We start from the raw sequence: 14308 nt of genomic DNA, 5'->3' as shown, positions 1-14308 counted from the left end.
TGCACACAGTGACAGTATATATTTACATCTTTGCCTATGTTATAATGGCTTTGGTCACAGTGTCTCTCCAACACCAGCCATTACTGGTGAGCACGTTGTTTTCTCTCTAAAACACCTCTTTGTCTCACTGATAAGCTGCAAAAATTACTCAGATCATATCATCTCAAGATTACACATGACTATGTGTGCAAGATGCCTGCCTGTTGTTTTAGGAGAGTACTTTATGAAAGAGCAGAATGAGTCATTAGCGTGTGGCTGTTTGGAGGAGAGCAAGCGTAATAACGGGGGTGGCTGGCAGAAGAAGACAAAGCAATCCAAATGACAGATAAGAGAGTCTCCCTGATGCATCTTTCATATGCACTCCTTTTGTCTCCTCTTGCCCTGGGTTCTATAAGCAGGGAGCATAATTAGGTAGGCGTTGTAAATCTTTGGATTAGTAATTATCATTGTGTTTCCTCACAGCGTCTTTGCTCTGTGAACATTATTGTATTGAAAAGGGAGGTCTTGAACTGGACACCTCAAACATTTTACAAGCACAATATTTCATAGAGTTCTTTTCTATTTCTTAAAGCTTGAATAATCAGTCATTGTAGAAGGAGAGACATGAAAATACTTATTGTTGTGGGATTTTTATCTCCAGAAACCCCAGTTTGTCACCATCTCCACGAGGATACTGCTACTGTTACATAAGGAATGTTTACGCTGCGGTCCGCAAACCCCACTTTTGTAAGTCGGACCCCCTGGCAATGCAGTAACAGTCCAGCTACACAATGCTGAAGTCTGTGCCTTTATGCTGCCTCACCATTCCGCATAAAAGGCATAAGCTCGGAATGGGTATGTTCTACCTTATACCAGGAGTGGAGGTAGTCACAGAGCCAAGTCAATGTCTGTGTAAAAGGCAGAGTTGTCATGGTGGGACTGGACGCCAACGCTGGTGTGTTCAATGTCATGCTTCTGATTGCAGATCGCTGGCTTGGAATCTAAAATCACACACGGGGGCAGCAACATGTTGGCTTCTTTGGTTAAGTGTAAACAAGCAAATAGTGACATATCTTCTTAATGGCAATGCAACAAGATCTCTGTATAAAAGAGGCTACAGTTAGAACTGTTCAAATATGGACTGGTGCACCGGCAGGCTTGAGGGGTTTCTTAATGGCTCACAACATAAACATTTGGCACAAACAATATTCACCACTACACAAATACAACTACTGTTAAATCAGTATATATATATATATAATATCATGGAAGCTGAGCCTGTAATGATTTAAGGAGGGAAAGTTCTGCTGATTAGTGGCTATTGTCACTACATCTGTGTGTTGTGTGTGTGTGTGGTGGTGTTGTGTGTGTGTGTGTGTGTTCACATCCATAGCTGTTGACAGGTCCAAGTGGCTTTTGGCATGTCAAGCCTGCAGCTCCAGATACTCTGCATCACCAAACGTCTGTTTCCCTCTTGGATCTGCACCACAAGTGGCTTTTGACATGTCAAGACACACACACACACACACACACACACACACACACACACACACACACACACACACACACACACACACACACACACACACACACACAGCTGGGATTGGCAAACAGCAAACAAAGAGTTAATGCATGGCTGCCTTCCTGTCAGTGATTGGCAGATTATTATCCAGACTGCTGCATGCATGTGAAAGGCAAGCTGTGTTTAGACCTGCCTTCTTAATTGGCTTTGGCTTGATGGTGCAGTAATTGTCGCCTCCACAGGGGTCTATCATCCAGACTAATGTTTTTCATTCAGCTTGTTTTCTATTCTCAACTTCTTTATATGTAATGATTCGAAATCTGTCTTCAATGACTATGAAATGGATTTGTAAGAATATTTTATTTGAACACAGTTCAACAAGTATTGAATACAGAGGACAGGAGCAGACTGATGCATCAAGCTATTCACCAGTTATGTTTTGACTTGATAAAAACAGGCTGCACCTTAAAACTTAGTTACAAGGTCCAAGATACAAGTTCAGATAGAAAATGGATTGAAACATATCTGACAAATTGGATCAATAAATGATTCTTACATTTATTGAAGCAACAGACAAATATGCAGTGCCATTCTGTATCTGTTTCAATTAATAAAGTAATTTTTAGGCTACTTGATTTTATCCCTAGTCAGAAGTGTCTTTTGCTCCCATGTTACATTTTAATAGGACTAACAATAATGATTTGGATTTATAAAGTGCTTTTCAAGATAACCAAGACTGCTTTACAAAGTTAGGACAATTAAAATAGGGTCAAACTCAATCCTCAATATTGTGAAATGGTCAATTTAACTCAAACCATGATCTCCTTAAACCTCACCAAGTAGATATTGGTGCTTAGTCTTAACGAGGCTGCAACTGTCATCTCAAGCAAGAAAGCAAACTTCTCCCAACATCCACTATAACAAACCTGAAACTCTCACATAACAAATATCACTTGTGCTGCTGCACTAAGTTTTGATCAATTTGATCAATTTAAGTATAGGTGTTGCAACTAGAGCAAATGGTAAGTTCAGAGTGAAATTAATTATTTTCAGTGTATTTAATGTTTTTGTACAGAAAGATCCCATATTGATTGAGTGCATCAGTCTGCAGGTACATACCTGTTCTTACCTTCTAGGCAGCCTCAGGGCCTCAGGTCTGCCATCTTCACAGCAGACATTTTTACAATGGCTCAGTTCCATCAAATGTTCCGGTCAGCCGTAATGCACAATACCAGGACCTGGATATAGCTCACTGCAGTTGTTTTTAATGTAATGATTTGCTCTACACACTAGAATACTACCCTGTTTACTACATAGTATCTGTATATCAGGACCATCTAACTACTAAGTCTAAGTTGTTCTGCTACTCATAATTCAATTATTGCAAGGTAATATTACATTCATAATAAACCATTACTTTTAAAACAAATCATATTAGGCGGTGGTCTGGGATGCATGTGGCCACATCTTTTAGCTGTCTGAATACAAATGTTTCCTGGCCACATATGAAGGACCGTCTACTGAGCGGATACCCTCTTTATCTTTTCCTCTCACACAAATACACAGCTAACGAACCCCATGGAATAAACAGGGAAGAGAATGTCTGGAAGAGTCTACAGCCGTTTCAGACATGACCTCTGTAGAATATCCGGAGAATTGGGTCCGGACTTTCTCTGGCGGTTGCACACATGAACGCTGCTCAGACGTGTTCACAACAATGCAGAAAGTGTTCAGGTGAGGGGAGGCACAGCAGGCAGAGGCAGGATGTAACAAAGGTTCTCAGGTGAAAACAGTATATCTCCCATGGACAGGTTGGCAAGCCTCAAAATCATCAAAACCACATGCGAGTGTAAACAGAGCTAGGCTGGCTACCAGGTGTTCTGCTGGTGGGTCTTCAATAGGTCCAAACACTATCGTTCCTTGGCCTCAATATAATACAATTCCACTTCAACACTTTTCACACATAACCTAGCTGTTATGGACAGATTGGGGAATTTGTTCCACCACACATTGGCAACACCACAGAATAACAAACAAATTTCACAAAGAAATATCATTACCATATCACCTCATTAATGACTTTTGTTTAGTAAATGATATATGAGTGTTTATCTCCAACACTGATCAACTATCACCAACACTGAACAAAAACTAACCCCACCACACCCCAAGCCCTTAGTACAAGCACATAAAGGCTACATCCATACTACAATGTTTTGGTTTGAGTTTTCAAACAAAAACAATCGCTATCCACATGAGTGTTTTGGATCAATATCAGTTTTAATCCCCTTCCATACTAACACACCTGAAAACGCATGTCATGGGACCGCTCCATGATATTTTGTGCAAGCGGTTGTGAGAGTCTAAGTCATCATTTCCAAACATCTACATTTCTGCCTCTCCAGACTAAAATGCAGCCCTGTAGGTTTCAAACTAAAACAGGGCCTTCTCTAGTTTTTAGTGGCTCGAAACTCTAGAGTAGTTTGTAGCAGAGTCATGAACTCGCCTGTGGTTGTGAACGCGCTGTTCTCGTGAGAATCAACGTCACTCTTGTTGACAAGTTTCAGCCGCAGCTGCTGCAGAGTGCTAATTGCCTTTTTATTCGTCATTTATTAATATTGAACGTATCATGTGTCCAAATCACTCCAAATTTGAAACTCCCGCCGCCCTTAGCAATACACATGCCAAGTGTGAAGCCGATAAGATGACCGGTTCTGGAGATATGCCAGCCATGTACAGACAGACAGCGATTTCTGGAATCAGTGGATGGATAATCACTGCCAAATTCAATAATTGAAATGCACAAGTTGCATGTCAGCCCAATTTCACAGAGAGAAAATAATTCACACATTTTCCCCATCACCCCTTCATTCAAAATTGTTTTGATGAAAGTATTGTGTATGTTGCCTTCATTCAGGTGGTATCTGAGGTTACCTCTGCATTTTAGTTAGTCTAATGTCCATCAATTAGACAAGGAAGGAAGACTCTCATTGAACTTTTAATGTCTGGTTACATGGTTTACTACTAGCTTTAGTAAAATAGCACTATGTCCCATGTTTAGGAGCACGCTGTTAGACACATTAACTGCAGTATACACAACATTGTTTTGGGGCAGTTTAATTTTTTTTTTTCCTGACTACTCCAGAACTGTATGTAAATCCTAATGCTGAATTATACCACATATCTCAACAGGTTGAGCTGACCCTGCAGAGCCCTCCCTGCGTTTCTGCTTCAACCCCTTCTTCTCCTTCTTTTCTCCATTTCAACTCTTTCTCTTTTCTCCCTCTCCCCTACAGTGTTACTACTGTAAAACAATTGCCATGCTCCTCAGAACTAGGAGCGCTATTTCCCTGACAAAACCCACATCCCTCCCCCAACACCCCCCCTCCACCCCCACCCCACTGACCCATTTCTTATGTTGATCAGACAGCGTGTGAAGTGATGCAAACTGCTGTGCTGCTGCTGTGGAGTCTCTCCCCCAGGCTCAGAGAGCAGCGCAGGGCTTTACACATTCATGAACTGAGTGGGAAGACCTCTCCTTTGTGTCAGTTCCCTCCAGCTGTGTGTGTTTGGATGCATGATATAAGTTGTGACGCCTGTATCTGGGAGCATGTATGGAAGCATTAGTGAAACTATTGGGCAAGAACAAAACACAATTCAAGCAGTAAACGTGCAGTTCCACATTTCAAATAACAATGTCCAGAGTGCAAGCAAGGACAGGCAAGTGCAATCAATGCTTTGCTGTGCAGGAGGAATTGGGACTTCATTTATCCAAGGTGCTCATTGTCAGTTATAGCCGTTTTAATTCTTCCCTTGCAAACTCAACTTTCTCTACCTCCACTGTCGGCTTCTGTCAGTGTCAGACATCATCATTTTCCTGATAATTTTCCACACAGTTTAGTACAGGTCATAGTTTTAGACAATTCATAGTCTTTACAGAGACTTTTGGAAACACTTGCGGCCCAAAACTCCGGGGTTGTGTTTTAGGCTGGACATGCAGAAACAAAGACTTTTGAAAACAATGATGCAGGCTACATCCCCACTACTACACTTTCGTTTGAAAATGCTTCAACACAGCTACAGATAATTTTGGAAATGCTGCTGGCCTCGGTTTAGTTTGAAAATGCAACATGGATAATCAATAACTAGTATTGCTGACCCTGTTGTCTTTGCTAGCAGTGCAGTTAAACTCAGTATTTTAAGAAAATTCAACTGCTTACATGCATAGGACACAAACTATTATTTAAGGAATCTATGCACTCAGGCATGCTCATACCCAGTGTATGTGAGTGGTCACATGCTTTATCGTTGCAGATCCAGATCCACATTGTAGATTATGGATCGTGGTGGCAGTTGATTGTGAATTAGGATTACAACAAGATTGCTTAGAAATACAAAATATCACTTGTGGCTCCCCTGATGTTTCTGCGTTTTTCCCCGTTAAAAGGTTTTCTTTTGGCACTTTTTCCTCACTCTACCTGAGGTTAATATCAGAGGATGTCACGCCTCATTAAGCCCTATGAGGCAAACTGTGATCTATGAATATAGGCTATACAAATTACATTTGATTGATTAATTGATTGATTTATTAATGAAGCAAACAGGACCACATCATCTGTAAGGCCAAACAATTGTGGGGTTCACAAACTGGACAATCACATCTTCAAGGTCCTGCCTTGAAATCCTGTCCCCAAGGAACATGGTCTAAGCCTCCTCCAAGTCCACAGAATACATGTAAACTAGATGGCCAAACTCTTGTGAGTGTAGAGAATTGTTGCCCATTGCTCCTCCTAAATCCGAAGTTCGACCATCAGCAGGAGCCTTCTTTCCATACCCTGGAACAAACATTCTGGGTGAGGCTGAGCAGCATGTATCCCTGATAAGAGGAGCACATCCTCTCAATCCCCTTTTAAAATTCAGAACTGGGAACTCTGGTGATACACTCCAAAGGTACTATTGCCAACCACCATGTGACATATATGAGGTGTGTGGTGCAAAACAACCCAACAATGTACAGAGGATTCAGGGCAATTCTACTCTAAATCAGTATGTAGGCATCCAGATTCACCAGACCAGTCTAAGTATTTTCATTCCTCACCAGTTTTGATGAGCCCGATTCCACCGCTGCCCCAGATTTATGTTAATGGCTGACAAAAGTCGAACCCAACTCAAACCAGAACATCTGGCCCCAACATCCACACCACAGTCAGAGTCACTGAGATCACTTTTTTTGTCCCATTCTGATGTTTGATGTGAATATCAACTAATGCTCCTGACCTGTATCCCCAGATTTTTGTGAATTGCACCGCTGTCACAAAATTGGCTAATTGCTTGAATGAGTAGGTTTTATAGGTTTTCCCAATAAAATATTAAATAATTAGCAAAATCTGAACCAGATTAAAGAGGAATAGACAGAGGTGGAAATTAATGTGTCATTTCTTTTTTTTGCTTTGAGTGTGATTGTATTTGTGCATGCTTCTGTGCTTGTGTGTGTTATTGATTGTCCTTTTTCTTTTTTATGTAACTGTGGATCATGTTGTATGCTGAAAGGTTACTTACAGAAGTAAATATAGAATAGCAAGCCTCTTGCTCAGATGCACAGAGGATGTCTGACAGCATAAAGCTGAGGAATAAGGAAAGGAACAGACACTGGACTGGTTTTGTAATCTGGATACAAACTGTTAATAAATAACCCAACCATCCTCTGTGTCTAAACCAAGCAGTTCAATCACCAGTTGAGGGGGAGGAGTGTGTTTGGGGGAAGTCTGAAGGTGGTAGAATTAGGTTTTGGTTAATATGCAGGATAGCTGGAGAACTACAAAATACCACAGCATTGCCCCTTACTGCTTCAATTTATTTACCATTAGAGTGCATGCAGGCCCTTCCTAACAGTTATGTTACTGGCTGCAAGGCTGCAAGGCTGCAAGGCGAGACACCGTCGTCTGCTCTTATCATCACAAACTCTCTTGACATATTCATCGGTGTCTTCTATGTGTATGACTCTGCTCTTTCACCAGAAGAGATTTATTTTTCTTTTAGTTTTTTTCATTTTTGTGTCTGTAGCGTTTTAGAAGCGTCATCACCCCCACAAACACACACACACACACTCACTCGCATGGATTCACACACTGACTTTTCCTGGATTTCTACGCTCGACACAAGTATAATAAACCTTACAAAATGTACTTAACCTGAAGTCCTCAGCGTATGGGGCTGCAAACTGTTCCAGTCCCAGCTGACCTGTCTCCTTATCTTGGTGGCTGGCTAAAATATAAGACATACATCCAGCTTACAGCCTATTAGTGAATGTCACTAATGGACCAAACTAAAAAGTCAAAGTGTCTCTCAAATACAGTTTTTTTCAAAGATGGTTTCTGTCATTTTAGATGGTTCTTGTCAAACTTTTGTATCTTCAAGTGTCACTTTTCTCAGTAGGCCTAAGATTGGTTTTATTTAGTTATTTGATGCTCTGAAAACTGACTTTGGCTCCAAATGCGCATGGGATATTTTGGCTTAATTTCGGGATAGTAGGAGGAAGTGGAGATGTATATGGAGATCCATCTCCATATACACTAAAAGGAACGGTCTAATACTACTTAGCCAGATGTTTGCTTAATTGTGACATGTCATTAACATAATGCATTTAGACATAAGGTGTGATTCATATGTGAACTTGCTATGAGTGGCTGCATAACTTACTAAATGAGCCATTACCTAAAGTACATGCGCATGTGCCTGCATCATAAGTGCACTGCAATACTTAAACATGTAAGACAACACTTCCGGGTTTTCTACTTGACTGATACACAGACATGTCTGGACCATTTCCTCATTTAAATCAGCATCAGAGTCAGGAACACTTTATTTACCAGACAGAATATATATAGTGGTTATGTCTTGGAGATTAATATCACAGCAAAATGCAAAGGTTGACAACATTGTTGAACAGCAGCAAAGTGTGAAGACAGATGTGGTGAAATAAGAAATTAATGGGAGCGCCCAACTCGAGGCGCTTTTCAAGGCTTTCCTGTCCTTTTCCAGAACATGATATCACTCAGTAAGCATTTCCTCTTTATATTTTTGGAGTCACAGCAGACTCAAGAGGCCAGTAAGACTGTGTGTGTGTGTGTGTGTGTGTGTGTGTGTGTGTGTGTGTGTGTGTGTGTGTGTGTGTAAGAGAGAGAGAGAGAGAGAGAGAGAAAACAGCGAGAGGTTAAGGAGTGTCAGGGGAATGCTGTAAAGGCAGCAGGACTCAGACAGCAGTGTGAAAGCATAATATGCTTTCAAAAAATACAAGTCTGTAATGACCTGGACATGAGGGTCGCTAGGTATTTCCTTACAGACAATGATACAATGGCATCTATGTTAAAACAGAAAGTAGAGTTGCATAAAAACTTCAGAAAACTTCAGCAAAAAAGTAAAGAACCATATCACATCTCAATCAACTTAGCCATGTGTTTATTCTACTACCGTTTAGTAGATAGATATGATATAGATTGATGAGCGACTCTCTTCCTCATTTTTCTCCACTCACCCAAATTGGTCTAGGCAGATGGTCAACATTGAGTCTGGTTCTGCTAGAGGTTTCTTTCAGTTAAAAAGGATTAAAGAGGATTTTTTTCTCACTCACAAAAATGCTTGCTCGTTGGAACTGTTGGGATTCTTCATTTTGTTCCTCTCTCTGGGATTGCAAAATTGGGCTTTTTCTTTTCCAGCTGTGTCGCTGTGGTATTTCTCAAACATGGTAGCCCACATCAAATAGTATATGTGATCATCTCTCCAGTAAACAGTACTATGTGGCTCTCACATTTCCTGAGAGTAAATATATGCACCAGAACCAGAACACACACAAAGAACAACACCATCCCAGGGAATGGCCATTTAACAGCATCTTCACTACGAGGGACCCCACTCCCAAAAAATGTGATTTGAAATATATATAATGGTTGTGCAGGAGAAATGACTGGACATTGAGTGAAGGGGTTGAAGTGAAGATACGGGAGGATGCACTCATTCAGTCAGCCGAGCTAATTACGAGATGTGTACTATACTGAATAAATCTACTAAGGTCTCGACCTTAAAGTGCTTTGAGATAATGTATATTGTGATTTGGCGCTAAATACAATTGAATTGAATAAGAAGGGATGAGGGAAGGAGGAAGGAGAAAGAATGAAGGGATGTGGGTAGGGCTGTTTTGCTTTGTTTTCTTCTTTTATCCTTCTTCTCACCTCTTTTCCATTCTTCTATTCTCTTTTTGTAGGGAACGGAAAGGTTGGCTTGAAGAATCTGAGACAACAGAGCCTGATGGGTTGACCAGGTATATGTAGGCCTGAAAAGAGATTAGAGGTGTGATTGAAGCCCTGATCACAAACCTAATTTAGGTAGTTAGCTTCATTTTTGTAGCTTTTGATCATAACACAGTTTCTATCTGATTTTGAGCACATTAAACTTTCTGTCCCTGGTGGGTTAAAAGTTTATCCAAAACAAGTGAGCTCCTCTTTCCAAGATCAAGAATGAACTGTTAAGTATCTGAAAGGCATTTAATGACCTTAAATACTTTTGACCAATAAATTATGAATCTTATTAACACATTTTTATAAGATGCATGTTCAACCAATGAGGGTTATTAAAACCCTTGATGCCTCCTGAGGGTTGGCATGTTATCTCATCCTGCCAGGAATGTCTTATAATAATAATAACAACTTTATAATAACTTTATTTGTATAGAACTATTCAATTCAAGAAGCTGAATTCAGGTAATCTGGGACATTGGGTAATGTGGGACCCCTAAACTCCAGTCTGTGCATTTCCTGTGCTAACAAAACTTTGTCAACAGGACTTTTACTATATCATGTGACTGAAATCACATGACTCAATGGTGGTGATGTCACAGAAAGGGGAGGGGGAAGTATCAAAAGCTCCCCCTTGGAAGGTGGAGAAGGTCAATGACATATAATTCTGGCAAGATTAACGTAAAAATCTGTCAGAATATACAAAGTTCCAAATTGTTATCAAATAATTTTTTATGTATTGCAAAAAGTGAAGGTTTGCAGGGCTCCAGCTCAGTAATGTAGATGTTAGCAAGTACCACTCAGATGAGAAGAAATAGTCTGTTTGATAGGGATTATTTTCTGTGGTGGATTGATACACATTTAGTATATAAAAAGTGGGATGTACTCAAAATACCTCTTTGCTAAAATTGTCCAAATCAAAATAGCAGAGACCGAGATATCCTGTCTTTAAGTCACTAGTGTGGGTCAAGCTTTAAAACACTGGAACCTGTTTCCCATTATACTATTTAGCTCAAACCCATTTTGTGTCATGACTCTGGATTCTAGATGTTAACTTGGACTCTTAAATGAAGAGTATTTTAGTTTTGATGTTGGACTCTCCTGTTTTCCTTGTGTTTAGGTTTGTGTTGGATTTGTGTTCTCCATGAGTTCTGTCTTTCCGGTTTTATTTTGTAGCTTTTGCTCCTTGTGTGTTTCCACCTTGACTTCCTGTCTTTGTCGTGTTTCCCGCCCTTGTGATGGTCAGCACCAGTTACTCATGTGTTTCAACTGTGTCCAATTACCCCTGCCTCCCCTGTGTATATAGGTCTCTGTGCTTCCCTTTGTCTTGGTGAGTTCATTGTCATCTTACATGGCCGTCTCAGGTCATCACAGCCTTTTTTGAGTCCTTTTGTAGTTTTCTAGTTCCTTTTCTGTTTGTGGATTTTTGTTAACCTAGCCTTACTTAAAGAACACTTTTTGCTACACGTTTTGCTTGTGCAGTTTTGGGTCCCCCTGCTCCCTAAAACACAACATTTAGCCAGGAAGTTTTTTAAACTCCATCCCATCAGTTAGTGCACAGCTTTTCAGTGGTCTCAGTTTTTGGTGATGTGACTTCCACTTTTTTAAACAACAGGGTTAGGGTTAGGTAATGGTTGAGTATCTGGGGAGAAATATTATATATCAAACAGTCTTGTTGTAATCATAGTCCATGATCAGCAGCCACCACAATCGTGGTCCACCACCATTATCAGATGCCAACACGATACAGGATCCACCATTATTATCACGATCAGCCAGCACGATACAGGATCCCAGTTACGATCACGATCTCTGATTCGCGATCCATAGATCATAATCCACGATGTGGCCGCTGCCGCGGCCCTGGATCTGCTGACGATAAGGCAAAGGGACTCCGGGGAAAAAGTCAGGTCAGTTACATGTATTGATGAGATTTTAATTTCTTTGATGTGATAAGGAGTGAGAAGAGGAAGGAGAAGCTGGAAAGAGAAGCTCTGTGTGTCCCCCGACATTCTAGACCTATAGCAGCATAACTAAGAGCAGATCCAAGACAAGCCTGGACCGGCTCTAAATGTGGAGCTATCATAGCCAGATCGGGGTGGCTGAGGGGTAGAGCGATCGTCCTCCAACCAGAAGGTCGGCAGTCTTCCACATCTGCATGCCGAAGTTTCCTTGGGCAAGATGCTGAACCCTGAATTGCCTCTCATAGAACAAAAAAAAGTATTGCTAATAGATGCAGTGTGTGAATGGGTAAATGGCAAACTGTAATGTAAAGCGCTTTGAGTGGTCATCAAGACTAGAAAAGCGCTATATAAATACAGACCATTTACCTTTTAGATCAGCACTCAGGTACGTGGTCAAACCAATTATTAGTTTATCATTGAAGGCAAGTGGTTGGTCTCACTTAGGTGTCAACCGGGGTCACTCCCTTAGAAACAAAGGATATCTATTATTTTAGTCTCATTTGTTTTATGATGGTGACTAATGTCTGTGTAGAATCTAAAGATCAACCATAAAAATGTTCTGTGTCTCAGCCTACATCCACATTACTAAGTTTTCATTTGAAAATGCATCAACTTTACTCAGGGGCTTAGCACAAGATTCTGGGCCCTATACACAAGCAGTCTCTGTGGGCCCCCTTCCTCTCTTGATTCATGATGACCCTAATGCATATTTTTTTTAAATGTCAACAAATAACAGAGTCAGCTGTATAAATTAATCTGTAGTGTTTGTTAGGGTAGTCACTTATGAACAGTACATACCAAATTTAGTAAAAGTAAATATGAAATCACGTCGCATCTCAATCCTCCTTTCTCAGACTTTTGCCAGCTGTTACTTTGCTATACTTAAAAGAGGTTTGTTTGGAGTATCGTGCTAAAAAGAACATCATTTAACATTTATTCAGTTATTTCCGAAAGTATAAAATATACCTTAAAATACCCTCTTAGTGTTCTCACCCCTACATTGAGAAAAATCTTACTGCAAAATAAAAAACAACTGACCAAAGACTTCACTAGACTGTTTTTTTTATTTGCAGCAACTTAAATGTCATGTTTAAAATACAGCTTTCATCCCATCCCCCTAAAATATTAATTAATGAATGGGTTGTAATCTCTCATTTTGTTACATCTTGCCAATAATGAAACAAACTGCCAGATGACGGAAAATGCACAACTTCATACTGTATAGTACTGGTATGTATTTGAGTACACATGACTACTTTTATACAAGGACATACTGTACTTATACCAGAAACCTCAGGTGAAGGGCTCTCCTACTCAAAAACATCTCTCTCTCTCTCTCTCTCTGTGTGTTGGGGTGAGACAGGTGACCTCAGGAAGCCTCCACTATTTCTGGATACAAATTTCAGTCAATCAATGATTCAGCATTCAAAAACCATTTAGGCTTTTCAAGGGCCCCCCTCCCTTTTGGGGCCCTGGGAAGTCAGTTCCACTTTTCCCCCCAATGAAAAGTTAAGTTGTGACAGACATATCTGTTCCACACAAACCTTTTAATTGCAAAATATATAAAGCAACTTACGTTCAGATAGCAATAAAAAGCAAAATTACAGAGCTGAGTCATTGATAGTCATTAATAATATCTTCTAACACTGCAAGTGTATTATAAAATCGCTGCAGTGAACGTCACTGTGCCATCAGGTGCACAGAGCGCACTGGAGATCACTTACAAGAAACAAAGACAAACTATTCACTTTCCAAATAATATCCCAGAGTGGAGGTTAGGATCCACTAATGTGAGGTAATGGGTCTGAAATAAATTCTCTAAATAAATAAATACTGCCGTGACACTGATGCGCAATGCTGCGTGAAGGATGCACGCGAATGGAAGGATGAGGCTGAAACAAGGGTTCAGCGATGTCTGATCAGCTGATATCGTTTCTATAGATCTGTGATCTTTGTGCTGAACTGAATCCAGTATTAGACTGACGGAACCGAACCATCCCAGTAGAAACACAAGCATATAATAATAATTCTGTTAAATTCTATAGATTGAGGACATCACAGGTGTACCCGTTTAATTATATAGAGGTTTGAAATTATGAACAATTATCACTTGATGGACAGGTGACTCGCCACTCCAGCTCCTAGTCTGTTGCCTGCTCGGCTTCACCTGAGCTAACAGGCTAACCCCCTTCACCGAACACGACCTGAGTCTGTGGAGAGGTTTTCACTCACACATCGGCTGAATAATACGGTTTGATGTTCGGCTTGTTCTCCTGACGGAGAAGTTAAAGACGTCTGTGCTCCAGTTTCTGTGGTAAGTAAAATACTGTATTTTATTTATGTGTTAGTGTTAGTAGTGATTAGCAGGTATCGGTGTCTCTTTACCTGGCTTGTTAGCTTAGCTCCGCTAGCCTGCAGGCAAGATACCAGCAGTAATGGCGATGCTAACGGGACCGTACGGGAGTTATTAAACCGACATGAACCGGTCCACACAGCAGAGAGAAGCGTTAGAGTTTATGAGGATGAATCTTTTAAACTGAAGGCGACTGTGT

Source organism: Hippoglossus stenolepis, chromosome 1 (genome assembly GCF_022539355.2).
Source record: "Hippoglossus stenolepis isolate QCI-W04-F060 chromosome 1, HSTE1.2, whole genome shotgun sequence".
Classification (NCBI taxonomy): Eukaryota; Metazoa; Chordata; class Actinopteri; order Pleuronectiformes; family Pleuronectidae; genus Hippoglossus; species Hippoglossus stenolepis.
This window is presented reverse-complemented; position numbering follows the sequence as displayed.